Below are 13,201 nucleotides of genomic sequence, written 5' to 3' on the forward strand. Positions count from 1 at the left end.
ATGATTATTTGGGGGGTTTAAGGTGTGGGAATTTCTTATAAATCTAATCAGCCAGCTAGCAATTAATAACATTAAATTGCTTCATGTCTTTCATGCTGTACCAAGGCAGAGGACTGAATGCTCAGGTTTCCCTTACAGGCTGGTTCACATCAGCTGTGTGCACACAGAAGAAAGCATTCTGAAATGTGTTAAATCACTATCAGCAGAAACTCTGGGCAAGGGATCAGTGGACACAAGATTTCTACCAGCATGGTTGGAAGACTCTTTTTTTTACTTTGGATTCTGCCCAGTGTATCTTTAGCATTTCATTTTAACTCTAAGGAAGAAGCAGGTAATTTGGGTCTGACATGTCTCAAATCAACACTCAAACCCTCTGACATACTGTGTTTTTATCTATTACGCTTTTGATCCTTGAAGAGACTGAAATCTGTTTGAACAAAAATTATTTTTAAGCATTGTGGATGACACTACAATTTTTAGCCACAAACTCAGTTCAAATGAGGAATGAGGCAGTGCCAAAATGTCAATGCCAGGGAGCTGGAGGTGGCTTTGGTACTTTTGTTAATTTGGATCCAAGATGATACATAGGACCACAGGGCACAAAAAAAGAGTTTGTGCTTGAAATAAACATTAAAAAGGTAAATGGGATAACCAGAGTTCAAACACAAAATTCAAAGTGTCCATTTCCTTTATACACCCCCCCCCTTCAGAGTTTTGCTTTAAAACTGAACTTAACCAGAGTTTAATGGCAAGAGATAATGTGAAGATGAATCAGTGGCTGGCAGCCTGAAGAGAAAATTCATAGCACCATCGTACAAGAAAGGAGGCAGAGCTGAGCTGGTGAGACTTAAAATTTATATTTGTCCATTATAATACTTTTTCTAAGTTATTACATATCCCTAAGAAAAATGAACGTGCTACAGTGGGTTTATTTAAACCTCAGTGGAGTTTGGAGTTATTTGGATTTGTCTTTGAGCAATTTCATGTATTGCTCTTCTTCTTGCCAATCTGCAGACACATAACTGAAAATCCTGTTACAAAATCAAGTAGCTTTTCATCTTCAACTGTTAATTATCACAAAGTATTTGTGAAGCTGATAAGCATCACTGCCCTCCATTCCTCAAAGGAGACAGACAGCAGCAAAGCAGCTTTCCGGAAACCATAGAGAAACCATCCCAGGGCCTGAAATGGGATTTAACTTCTGTGCTTTTCTTAACAGAGCAGTGGCAGGGACAGTGCCTTCGTGATGAGCATCACTGGGCACTAAGTCAGCAAACACTTTAAATCACTCTTTTGAAAGTCTGCTGAAGTGAAAAAACATCCTCATGGCAGAGCTGCCCACAGGAGCTTGCCCCGTGCAATTCCACATACACTTAGGCAAAATGTTCTCCAGGCTCACGTCCCTACAGGCACATGTGGAGGCAACAGATCAGTCCAAGGCAGAAACTGCAGGCAAATGTTAGTAATAGTATAATTCCTAGAAAGACAGCGCAGATCTTCACCTCTGCACGTGATTTAATGTCACATAATGTGAGGGAACCTGAATCCTGTGCTCCCCACACCAATTTGGTTTCAGTCCATCTCTCCCAGCTGAAGCAAACCTGTTCTCATCACAGCAGTTCCCTTTACCTCCTCTTTGATGTATTTGCTGGGATTCTTATTAGTGCATGGAGAAAAGGCATCAGAATAGATGAATTCCATTTTTCAAGAGTTCTTTTGAAGAACTAGCCCTTAACCATAATTTGTTTTCTTCAGTTAAGCAGAAGATTTATGACATTTGGTGTAGCCTGGGTGTTCCTCAGGACTGAGCCTTTATCTGCCTGTCCACAGGAACTTGTGCAACAAGCTCCATGTCCTTGGCCAAGGCTTTTCACATCTCACCACAACATAAATCCTGCTCTAAGCATAAAGCACATCACTTTTATCAGACGTCTCTCACTTCAAAGGGAAACTGCAGTGGAACAGAGCATTAAACAGAAATATGGGTCTCATAAGCATTTATAAGCTTCCTAAAAGCAAAACTCTTACAGTTCATCTTCTCAGCTAAAAAAAGGCTCAGTTTTAACTTTTTTTTTTCTTTTCTCTTTTTTTTTTTTTTTAACAGTGAAATACAGCAATATCTGTGGGCTGTTCAAAGCTCACAGTGAAGATAATTCAGGGATCTTGGTCCCTCCTATGTGCAGACCAGCACCGAGGGAAGCCCAAAGGAGCAGCATTCCCCCACAGCTGGTGGCTGCCCCCAGCCCTTTGCTCAGCTCAGTGTCCCCCCAAGTGCCCTCCCACAGCCCAAACGCCGAGGGCAGGGAGTCACTCAGTCCTGAACCTCGAGGCAGCCACATCCCAATGTGCTGTCCCCAATGCCACGAGGCAGCTCCCTGGGCAGAGGACAGGGAGCTGGGAGATTTGACTGGTTGTGGGCTCTCCACTAATGCTAATTACAGGACAATTAATCACAAGCACCAATTGTCACTCTGCCTTCGCTGTAAAGTGCAGTGTGCTGTTCCTGCATGCACAAGCTGTGAAAGGTTGGCAAAGGCAGAGGGTCAGGGCCAAACACAACCAAAATGATTCACACAGCACAACAGGTGCATGGTGAAGCATTACACAGCATTACACACTTCCTCATCCCTTATTCCCTGGAGTTTTGTCTTTTCCTTTAAAAAATGAGTAAAATTAGGATTTAAAAAATTCCTATTACAAGTGAGGAATTTGATAGCAAACAACATGCATGCAAAACTTAGGGTATGTATTGCTACAAAAATGATGTGTGAAAGCTTCCACTCAATTAGTGCTGCCAGTGCAAATTGTTTTCACTGGAAATGACGTGATAAAATGTTACACAGCAGGTGGGAGCTCCATTACTAAATGCCCAGAAGGAAACCAGATGAAGGATTTTGTCTGCTAAGAACTGACCATTATTATAATCAAATAACCTTTTTTAAAAAGAGGTACTGAGCAAAGTTTTCGTGATGTTAATTGCTTCACAATACTTCCCACATCACATTCTATTGTTGTTCATATCCTAAGTGTCACTTGATATTCATGACAATTCATAAAGACTATCATTTGTGGTAATTGATGTCATTAATATACAGTCTTTGAAGGCCTTTCTGTAATAATTAGCTAAACCATATGGGATGTAAAATCAATGATCTGAACTATGTCATTAATAATAATAAGTTAGGTGTGAATGAGTTTTTCCCCAAACTACAAATTCTTCACATTATTTAATTTCTATTATCACTGTAGAGAAACAATAACCTTGACATAAACCAAAGTTTCCATATGACCCAAGATAGTTATTTAATGCTAGCTCCTTTTTTTTCCTTTAGTTGGAGAAAAGTTGAAGTTATTTTTTATACACCACTTAAAACATTAGTCCAGATAAATTAAGACTTCAGGGTGGAAACGCTGAGGGCCAAATCTGCTCTAGTGTAATTACTTAAAGTGTCTGAGTACTGAAAAAAATTCCTGTGGTCTGAGAGAGAATGAAATCAGTAAAATTTTGCTGCTAAATTAATGGATACTGCAGTATTTTCTTCATTTCCTCCTGCTCTCCATAAAACTCTGGCGGACTTTGCACTCTGCCTGCTGTTCTCTGCCGAAGGTGCAAGCATCAAGGGAAAATAGTGTAAAGGAAATCATGCAATCTCCTCATTTTTGTACTGTCTCTTCTAATACCTTTCCTCTCATAAATCAAATCACAGACGGGCTTTACCTGTTGACCACACTCTCACTTGGCAGCGAGGAAAGAGATCACTGCAGTCACCAGATTTACCTCCAGCTACTGACAGTGGGAAGAGGACTCCTCCTTCCCAGGGATGTACCTGGGTCTCACAGCGGTGGAACGCCAGAAATGCTGCTCAAAGCAGCGCCAAAATTCAGCCCGGGACATCTCACCTGCTAAATGCCCCCCGTGAGCTGCCTGACCTCAACTCTGGAGCGTGTTCAGAGCTTCTTGTTTAAACAGAAACATCAGACATTTTTTTCCAGCTGAGAGAATGGACGGACCCAGAAGGCAGAGGTTTCCTGGCTAAATACTGCCTGGAGGCATAAAAAAGAACTGTAAGAGCTATTTTCTCCTGTGAACTCTGAGCCGGAGCCTGTTGAGCCTTCCTGACCTCCGTCACGCTGGTATTTTAGATTTCAGCTGACGAGGGCAGTGTGTCATCAGTGCACCCACAGCAAGCAGCACACAGCAGGCGCTCAAAGCCAGCACAGCTCCCAGCTCCTGGGGAAGCACAGCACAGGAGGAAAGGGAAACTTCACCCTGAGGAGCAGCAAGCAGTGATTACAGGACGTGAGTCTGGGAGACACTTTCTCCTGGAGACATGCTGGGGGAAGGTGACCTGTCCCAAAGTGAGACACCTCTGGGTGCCCTCCTACCCTCTCCCTGCCCACTCAAGGCTGGATCCATCACCCCAGCCCTGGTGGCAGGCAGCAGGAAGAAAAGCAGCTCTGAGAAAGCAAAGGGAAAACTGTGTCTCTGCCTTATCTTAGCAAGAGGTGCTAAAATGCCCCAGTCGTGGGTGCTGAGCACTCTTGGCAGTCACTTTATCGCCATCCATATGTTACATGCAGATCCCAAGCTCTAATTTCTAATGCCTCTTCTCCCCCTGACTGAAAACTCCCCAAAATGACAGCTTTGTAAGAAAGATGTTGCTGAAGACAAGATCTGACTGACAACATCTTTACAAATGAGGTGCTGTCAGGCAGAATGCATCTTGATTTGTGGATTTGCAGAGAAAAATGTTTAAAATGTTTACTCCTAAACTCAGCAGATTTGCAACAAAGAAATTAGAAGATATTAAAGCCTAGTAGAGTTTAATGCCATTTTATGAGAACTAGTTTAAAGAATATTACCTCATTACACAAATAAGAGTTTGCTGTTTAAGACTGAATAATTACCAGTGGCAAAAGCAACAATGTGGCTGTGAATGCCTGAAAAATCACTGACATCAACACCACTGATAAAGAGAGTGTGCCTGCTTTTTCCTTAGAGAAATATACCATTAAAGCCCATTTTTGTTGTTTGGCTGTTTCAGAATACTAAAATTTGTCCAAGGAATCTTCTGAAGAAACAAAATTCTCAACAGAACGTTTGCATTTCAGAACAGTTTCTAATGAAAGAGATGGTTGCTCATGGAAATCCAGTCTGTCTCTGGCCTCTGCCATGGGTTTATTAAATCATCAGGGGCACGGATTTCTCTTTGCAGTTTCCTATCCAATAACAGTATTACCTGTGAGCGTTTCCCCTGCCACGTGTCCCCGCAGGGAGGGCCCTCGCTGCTGCTCCGTGGGTTTCACGTGCATGCCCAGAGCTGGACACCCTCCAGCACAGGGTGACAGAGGGAGGCTGAGGCTGCAATTGGGGTGCTTGAATTTCCATATTTCATTTCCTTCAGCACAGTGCAGAGCTTCTGTTTCCATCAGAGATCAAGATAACTTTGATCAGGCTATTTTTATTTTGTATTACATTTTTTCATTGCTGCATGATCCCCTCCTCTTGCCTTGAACCGAACCACAATGAGTTATCTCCCTGTTTTCAATCATCAATTCTTTGGGGAAAAAGAAAACAAGGCAATCACACTGCAGGGACAAGAGCATCTTTTTTATAAAGATCTTCTGGATGTTTTTCAGCAAGGCTGGTTTTATTCTCATCCCTTAGTGAGAACCAGAGGAACATTCTCAGGAGGCTGAACTGACATTTGGGCACCTATCAAATTTGTGTTTTACTAAAACTCATTTCCTTGCAGTCTCCTTGAATTAATTCTGGTGGCTGACACATGACTGTCCTGGCTCACTACAAAGTCCATTTCAAACCTCACAGAAACTGCGTGCCTGGATCCTTCTTGAAAGCATAATTGTGTTCATTCTAAATTTAATTATTTTAATTGCCATCCAAAAGAACTTTCTTTCATTACACTCACGTAAAGCTTATCATTTCCCCCCTCCTACAGTCACTAACCAACTCCCATAAAAGAAAATACGTTAAATTGATTTTCTTCCATAGGAAATACATCAAGGAATGGAGAGGATTGATTTCCCTCCATAGGAAACAAGACATAAATGTTTTTAATCCAGGTGCTGCATTCAGTTACCACGTACAGTATGAAAAACTGTGCCATAAAAATGAAATTAAATGCATAATAGCATGGGAAAATCTTCCCTCATATTATCTTAAAGTATCCATTTTTTTGGCAGGACACAAAATAAACCTTTAAGCATTACCTACACCCATCTATTTTCCAATGGGTTCTAGTACTTATTTATGCACCTTTCTGGGATGCTCTTTGGAAAGGACCGTGTTTCACCATCTCTCTCTGATTTCAGTGAGCAGACTCGGAATGCAATGTACTCACTAAATTTGAGTAAGAGCTGCAAATCTCACCCTGTGCTATGGCAGATTGCACTCTTCCATCATGTATCAATCCCCTGAAGATTTGTAACTGAGGATATAATTCACAGCCTCCTTTAAAGATTGTATCTCAAGGCTTCACCATCCTTGACTTTAAAATCATCCATGCAGATTTTACAGGTCAAAGTTGTAATTACATCAAATTTTAATAAATCTTGTGGCCTGTATAACAAAAAAGAAGGCACAGTTAGAAATAACAAAATCAAACACTGCGAAGTTTTCAGCTCAACTATTACATTAAATCTTAGGCTTATCCTTAGTGAAAATACATTAGTTATTATATCCTTCTGAGGTCATTATCATGGAAAAGCTGCTGTTGAACAGAAGGATTTCTCCATATTTTCCATTCAAAAATAATTCCCACCAGCTCTTCTCTTCTTCTCTGGAAGCACCAGAGGAGAACACAGTATTCTATGATCTCCATGCCCACAGGAGGTGATGAGTGCTATACAGGGGGTGTTGTGTGTTTATGCTGAAAGGATCCATGTGCCATCACACCCCTCACTCTGGGCAGGCACCAGGACCCAGGGAAATACAGCAGGAATGGCCTGTGCACCAGCACTCCCAGTAAAGAAGGAATATTCACTTGATGCTGAGTGGTTCACTTCTGAGCCTTCTGTTGCTTTGAACACAATATTTACATTTCTGTTTCACTTCAAGCCCATTTCCCTGGTTAATAAACACTAGACCTTCTTTGATCAGTATTCAGTAAAAGTCATGCAGATGTGATCCTTTTGATTGGCATTTTCTATAGCTGTAAACAAAATATCAGCAAAGGGTTGACTCTGTTCTGTCTGCCACAGAGGGGTACAGTTATTGATCTGGTCATTAGACTGCCATTTTATTGAAAGACTGATCATCTTTGTATCTGAATTGGCAGAAGATATCATAAGAAACTTCCTATCTTAGCACAGATGCAGGCAGGTCCTCTTTCCAGGGTAGCATGTTGGCCAACAGCAGAGTCATGACTTCCCTCATACTTCTCTAACTGTCATTGTGTGCCATTGAAAAATAGATGATCAGTTTGAGATCAATAGTCCTGAAGTCAAATACATGGAGTGCCATTACTGAAACTGGAGAGCAAATGCAGTTTCTAGGGTCCCGTTTTTAATTGTCCAACAAAATATGCAATCCTTATTCTTCTAATTGCCTTCTGCCATTAGTGTACCAGAAGTGCCCGTGTGTAATCTCTGCCTCTGGTTTTGATTTCAGAGAATGACAGAACCACAGAAAGGGTCAGGTTGGAAAGGATCACAATGGGTTGTCTGGCCCAACCTCCCTGCTCAAGCAGGATCATCCCAGAGCACATTTCTTGGTATTGCTTGCTTTAGCCATGCATTTACCACATCGAAGTTGTGCAGATGGCAGGAAGGAAAAAACCCCACCAAGGTCAGAAGCAGTCTTTAAGCTGTGCTGCAAAGGCAACCAGAAATGCTGGTGACAATTCATCTGTAGCTGGTTTGTGCTCACTGTGTCAATGTGCTGCTCCCAAATATGCAATATAAATATAAAGCCCCTGCAAAGCTTTTCCTCATTCTTGTGGCCCTGCACTACTTCTGCTACCTCACCCAGAGTTTTAATCATCTGCCTTTCTAATATTTTCTCAAAGAATTTGACCGCCTTTGTATTTTTTACCAAAACTCAAATAGGCTCCTTGACAGGTTTTAATGGCAGCTACTCAAGGGGTGGGAGTCTGCTACATGAGTACCACTCTCATTTGGTGTTCATTTATAGACCAAAGGGTAAACAAATCCACAAGAGGCATTCAGGGGTGGACTGTCAGCTGTGCTGGTGAAATATCCCAGCCTCATTCAGGGAGATTTCCACACTTACATTGTAAAGATCTCCCATTAAAGAGAAGAACTACTCTGAAAATAATAAAATGCCTTCTGCCTAAGATTTTTTTAAGTCCCTCTGTTTACAGGGATACACAAGATCCAGCCACAGCTCCAAAACTTTCTCCTTCTTGCTTGTTAATGGTTTGTTTCTGCAGGCAGGAAGCCAGAGCCAGAGCATTTGTCAGACCACAGTACATTAAGGCTTATCTTTTACCTGTCTGTGCTGCCGGCCAGGAGACACTGCATGTCTCCCTCAGCTCAATTCCAAGGAATAGGCTAATTTCTTTAATTGATTCCTAATCTGAAAAATGCCTTCCTAGGAGTAATGAAGGGAAACAGTGCTTCTGCCACACATGCTTGGTTTATGATGTCCTATTCAATATCGTCACAGAAAGAAAATGTAACAACACTTGAATTCTCTTGCCAATGCGACACAGATGATAGACCCTCTAGTCCTGTAAGAGTTTCAATACATCAGTAAGAATCAAACAGTTAAAGCTGAATTCACACGAGGAGGGAGTTACACCACTGGGAAGGAAAAAGAATCGCAAAATGTTTCCAGACTTCACCCCTCCTGTGGTTGATGCCCAGCACGGTCCCTGTTCCTGTCAGACAGCAGAAGCAGTAGCTTGTAGCTTCTATAAGCCCCTGTAGACTAGAATTCCATTTATCAGATAGTGTCTTACACCAGCCTGTGTGCCTTTATAAAACACATTCCTGGCTGTACAACAGTGCAACAATTTATCTGGACATGGAGCTTTTGAACCCAGGACATGAATGCAGGACACAAAGGAATGAGCCATTCTGGATGTTCCTCATTCTCCAGTGTCTTTTCAGAAAGTGCCCTTATCCTAACCCTCAAGTTATCAGTGGCTTTGCTTATCCTAGAGATTTCCCATAACAACAAGATTAAGGTTGTGGTCAAAATGTGCTTTGCAGGTGACAAGACACCTCATGTCACAAGGGCTGCCTGGGCAAAGGGCAGCACTTCCTCACTGACTTGAGCAAGATATTTCACTGCATAAAAGCCTCTGTGTCAAAAAGAGGCCAAGAATAAGGTTTTGGCCATCCTTTCTGTGTACATAACTTAGGGACTATAGAGCAAAACCACATGCAAAATGTAAGGAAACAATGAGCTGTTTAATGGTAAAATGTCACTGCATCATGGAGAACAATTCCTGGTAAAGCTGTCATGAGCTGTTGTCAGCTTGTCTGTTTGATCTATTAATCTGTTACTGCTACAGATGTGATCCTTATTTGCTTGTCTTTCATATGTGGTATCTTGTTATAAACTTTGTCAAAACTTTCAGCAAAACAGTGATTTTCTTCAGTTCACTGTGATTATCTTATTCACTGTGGCATAAAAAGTCCTGACCCCTAGATGAGGATCTCCAACCATGGCTCACTTGTAAACAAATATAAATGCAAAAAACTTAAAGTCATTAAGAAGAAAGACAAAGTTTGCTTATTTTGCCACAACTACTTATATTGCCTGTGTTCATTTCTAGAAATAACATTGCTACTCTATTGTTCAGAAGAGGCTGTAAATTAACCAGCACTGCACTGGGTATATTCACAGTTACCATTTGCCATTGCCAACCACATATAGATTTCCAATAAACAGGTCTCATTCATTGTAAAAATTAGATAATTGAAACTATCTATTCGCTTCAAGGCTGTGGTCTCAGAGGTGATGCTTCTGTGTTGCCACGACTAGTGGGGGACAGAAGCCATAATTCACTTCCACAGTACTCTTTGCCCATTTTTTTTGCCAGTAATAAGAACATTTTATGAGATACTGGAGATTATGAGTCAACTTCTGCCCACAGCTCTTCTGCCTGAGGAACACCCCTTTTTCCCGTTTCACCATCCCTTAGCTCAGCAGAGGTATTAAAAAATGGTAAGAGAATAGAACGTTGTCAGAAACAGCAATCTCAAACTACTTTATTATCTTTTCCATGCTGCAGATTTCTAACTGTTGATTATTATACAGACTCTGAAATAAATACATTCAAGATAGTGGGAAATGTGTAGCAAATACTGCAAAACAAATTTTCATGTAGCCCTTTCTATTGAAGAGTAACTTATCTACTGAAGTAATAATTAAATGTCTTTGCCTGTCTGATTAAAAATTTAGGGTTGAAAAAGTATATTTTTTGTTGGACTGCAGCAAAGTAGGCGCGGTAGAGAAAGCTTCAACTGCTATAAAATGTTTGCATCAACATCAACAAATAAATAGTTGCCAGCATATATCTCCCTTTTAAACAGAAAAAAATCCTGAAATGAGAAGTTTCCCATTCACAAAATGCCTCTTTATGATTTTCTCATCATTCTTTTCAGCCAGTGCTACAACACATTAACTGACTCCTCGCTACAGTAAAAGTCCTCTTAGTAATTTTTCCAAACCTGTTTTCAACTGCATCGTGAGGAAATGCGTCTCCCTGGGATGGATCTCCCACTTGGAGCTATGCTAATTTTTTTTCAGGACAATCATTGAGATTACATGCTCCCTAACTGAAAATCAGTCAAATATATCCCCTGATAGTTCAGGGGGTTGGTGACTGGATGATTCATCACCCATTTCCCAGGCACAGAGCTATTCCTGAGCCACTGCACCTTGTCATCTGACAGACTGCTGCTCACATCCCTGTGAGGCAGTTTATAAAATCTTATGGAGTCACTTTTCTACTTCATGAAGTAGTGCACAGATATCAGACATTATTTATACCACATATCACTAACTTGAAACCAAAATACATCTGCAACAAAATTACATATGCCTTTCTCTCAGAAAAATTAAAACAAAGTTGGCCAGGAATTTATAAAGAAAAGCTCTTTTCTTGTTTTAATGCATGAATTTCTGGCAGCTGGATGTGCCTTGCATTTGTAAACCAAGGGGCAGAAGAAACTGGTTTGTGTTCCTGTGCTACCTGAGCCTTTTCCCACATCCTCAGGAAGCTCTATAATTAGAAAGATAAGAGAAACTTTGGACTGGATGTTTGTCTCAATCATTTTCATGTAAAGGAGAGTTTCGGCCTCATGCAGAAATGCTTCCAAAGTTATCAGATTCTCTCAGATATCTGTATCTCACAAAGGAGTTTTCTTATACTACAGTGAGCAAATGAGTTTAAACCCCACCATCTTTGTCTAGCTGGTTTTTTAGGTAACTGTCTGGTGTTCCCACAAGCAGCCTTTTCTCAGCACTGGTGACATAACCAGAGCTCTGCAGGAGGGACATGCTAAAGCCAAGGAAAGTGACAGTAGCAAGTGTGGAGCAGATGGAATTTTGTCCATCTCATGAAGGACTTGCTGCTGAAGCATCCCTAAAAGCAGCTCTCCTCCACTGCGTTCAAAGGGAACTGGATTTTGTGCAATCTGTTAATAAATATGGCTGCTTCAAAGGAATACTTCACCCATATTATCATTTCTAGTCCCAAAGGATGAGAATAAATGAGGGTAATGCTGGCAACTGCCCAGGCTAAAAGGGCAATATCACTCAAGAGATGTCATCGACAGCTACAGTGGGAATATTTGACTGAGTAACTCCAAAGCATCAAGGCCTCTACCCTTAAAATTATGCTATACTTCATATATAATTTCCAGCCATGTTCTGCATCATTCACTTCATGATCAAAAACGATCTTTTTACTCTTACTAACAATATTTAAACTATGATGTACCTGCAGGGAAATACATGAGTGCTCTGCAAGAGAGCACTTCAAATATTGAAATTGGCAAGTCCTTTATCCATTAGAGATTTTTTTCACTTGTTAAAACTGAAATATGCAATACTGAAAGAGAAGGATATAATTATAATTTATGGAGAGAGTATTCAGTAAACAGTGTGATTCAAGTTGTTTGTATGTGCTGCTTTAAATAACCGTTCTTCTGCATGAAAAACTCTGAGTTCGAACAGAACAAATGAAGAACTGGAATTCAAGTTGGTGTTTTATTCCATATAATGACCATTCAGATAGAAAAATCTCTACTGATTACATTCATTTATGGGCCTTGCTAAGCATAAAAAAGTATTTTAGCTAATTTAGGAGGATTAGAGTAGTCATGACTTATAACAATTTATACAAGCAGTTCTAAAATATACTTTTAGATTAGAAAAGAGCTAAAATTCTGGCAGTGGCCAAATTAGCAAAGACAAGACACACAATAGTATTGATGAAAATTTGCATAATATCTGCTTAATTAAAAAAAGCAGTGTTATATATTGCAGCCAATAGATTAATCCACTTTTCAACCAGTTTTAAAAGAATAACGTAATTCTAGATCAGAAATATTTTTTCCTCCAAGCAATTTGCCAAATAAGGGGCTAAAACGTAAAATATTTTTTTCCATTAGTTTTAGGTAATTGAAATGCAAAGTGCTAAGCACTTAATCTTTCCAGGCAGGGAAAGCTGCCTGCTGTCAGATTTTATTAAGTCTTTTTGCTGCTCTTTGTATAGTCAATAACAAGTGTCTAAACTCAGGAAATGATGTAGAGGTAGTGTTCAAAGGTAAGGATATGATAAGGTGGTGTTTGCATTCAGGATAATATGAAAAAGTCCATAATATACGCAGGAAGATTATTCTCCATGTCGACTAATTAGCATGTTTATTGGAAGCATTAATTATTCTGACAACCAAAGAGATTTTTAAGTATGTTAACTCTTCATATGCTCATTTCCTACATGCCTTTCTAGGCAGACTCTTTACATGTTTATATTAATAAAGTTAAATAAACAGTTCTTTCCAATTCTAACGTGTGCTAGTAAGTAAAAAATAAATTTTGCCAGGAATATATGAGTTTCAAAACATATCCAAGGGAAAAAAAATTCTGACAAAAATTAGAAAACCCTTGGCATATTCCAGGAGGTGGCCTCTTGTTTCAGCACATGATGCTGTCTGCACCTCAGAAAGATGGTTTAGTTTTAAACTTACACTTGAAAACATG

This window comes from Corvus moneduloides, chromosome 7 (genome assembly GCF_009650955.1).
Source record: "Corvus moneduloides isolate bCorMon1 chromosome 7, bCorMon1.pri, whole genome shotgun sequence".
Taxonomy (NCBI): Eukaryota; Metazoa; Chordata; class Aves; order Passeriformes; family Corvidae; genus Corvus; species Corvus moneduloides.